A 2,218-nucleotide genomic window follows, 5' to 3' on the forward strand; every position below is an offset into this window, starting at 1 on the left:
GCTGCTTGTCTCTCTCAATTATAGCCAAGAGATGTAACCATGATAGCTCCTCGTCTCTCCCAATTATAACTACGAGAAGTAACCATGATAGCTGCTTGTCTCTCTCAATTATAACCAAGAGAAGTAACCATGATAGCTTCCGTCTCTCCCAATTATAACCACGAGAAGTACCCATGATAGCTGCTCGTCTCTCTCAATGATAACGCAGACAAATAAATTGAAAAATAAAATATTCTTTGAGGGATGGTCAGAATACCTAGATCGGCTTGTTGTCATACCAAACGAGTTTATTATTACGGGAGATCTCAATTTTCACATGGATAATATGAATGCGAGCGATACTAGGACATTTAATGAAACCCTACGTGACCATGGACTCGTACAACATATCCAAGAGCCAACACACAATAAGGGTCACACACTTGACGTCGTTATAACAAGAGACAACAGTATGATTTTGCAAACACCCCCATCTGTCAAGGACCCATGTCTATTCGATCAGAATGGTAATCCTTCTGGTGATCACCTTGCTTTGTTTACATCATTGCAGATCTCAAAGCCTCCGAAACAACGCCAAACCGTGTCTTATCGTAAATTTAACGACATCAAAACAACTGACTTTTTACAAGATTTGAGCAATACTAAAATAGTTCTAAATCGCGAAGGGTCTGTTGAAAATATAGTGAACTTGTATAACTCTGAGCTTAGTTCCATCATCGATAAGCATGCACCATTAAAGTCGAAGAACATCACATTGCGTCCGAACACTGAGTGGTATACAAACGAACTCCGCGTAGCTAAAAGAGAACGTCGGAAAGCAGAACGACGTATGCGGAAAACGAATTTGACAGTTCATCGTCAAATGTTTCGTGATATTTGTTTGAAAGCAAGCAAGCTTCTCCTTAAATGCAAGAAGGACTACTTTTCAACCAAAATATCCGAAATAGAACATGATCAGAAGCAATTGCATCGTTTGACAAACGACTTAATGGGTAATAGACGAGAAGTTATACTTCCTTTACACCATGATGAAAAAGTTCTGGCTGACAAGTTTTGTGAATTTTTCGTTGGAAAAATAAGTGCCATCCGTGACAATCTAGCAGCTGAGAATAATTCATCCAGTTACAACAGTGATGCAATGAGAGCTGATACAAAATTCGAAGGTGAACCACTAACATCTTTACCACCAGCTTCAATTGACGAACTTCGTAAAATTATTGTGGCTGCTCCAACTAAGTCTTGCGAACTTGATCCGTTACCAACGAAACTTCTTAAGCCATGTCTAGATCATTTGTTGCCACCAATCACAGATATAGTCAACGCATCGTTATCTGACCAATGTGTACCACTGTCGTTCAAACAAGCAGTTGTAAGACCATTACTTAAGAAACCAAGTCTGGACCAGTAAGACCATTACTTAAGAAACCAAGTCTGGACCAAGAGATGCTCAAAAACTACCGACCAGTCTCCAACTTACCTTTCATTTCAAAGATACTGGAAAAGGTTGTTGACAGTCGACTAGAAAATCACATCAATTCACATTCTCTCCATGATAGTGTTCAGTCAGCCTACCGCACGGGTCATTCCACGGAAACTGCTCTCTTACGTGTTCACCACGATATCGCCTATGCACTAGATCATAACTGTTGTGCCGTGTTGCTCATGCTCGATTTATCCGCAGCCTTTGATACAATCGACCATCGGATCCTTTTTAATCGTCTGGAATATTCCTTCGGCGTTTCTGACGATGCTCTTCTATGGCTGCAATCGTATCTCACGGACAGGACTCAACGTGTTGCTATAGGATCAGTACAATCTGACGATATCAAACTCGGTTTTGGTGTACCACAGGGTTCTGTTTTAGGGCCGAAACTGTATTGTATTTTTGCAAAACCTGTTGGTGAAATTTGCAGGCGCCATGGAATGTCATACCATTCATACGCAGATGATACTCAGGTTTATCAAATCATAAGACCGCAAGGAGACTGGTCCGATCTGTCCAAACGTCTAGAAAAATGTTTATTTGACATTAGTGATATGATGAGTGCCAATATGTTAAAACTTAATGAAGACAAAACAGAATTGATTATCTTTGCACCTAAACGTCAAGTGAAGCATCTAGACAATTTCCGTCTGACCTTTGACGGAACTGTGCTAAGCGACGCTTCTTGTGTGAAAATCTCGGATGTTCTTTGATAAACCATCACTATGGGGATCC

This window comes from Lottia gigantea (genome assembly GCF_000327385.1).
Source record: "Lottia gigantea unplaced genomic scaffold LOTGIsca_22, whole genome shotgun sequence".
Lineage (NCBI taxonomy): Eukaryota > Metazoa > Mollusca > Gastropoda > Lottiidae > Lottia > Lottia gigantea.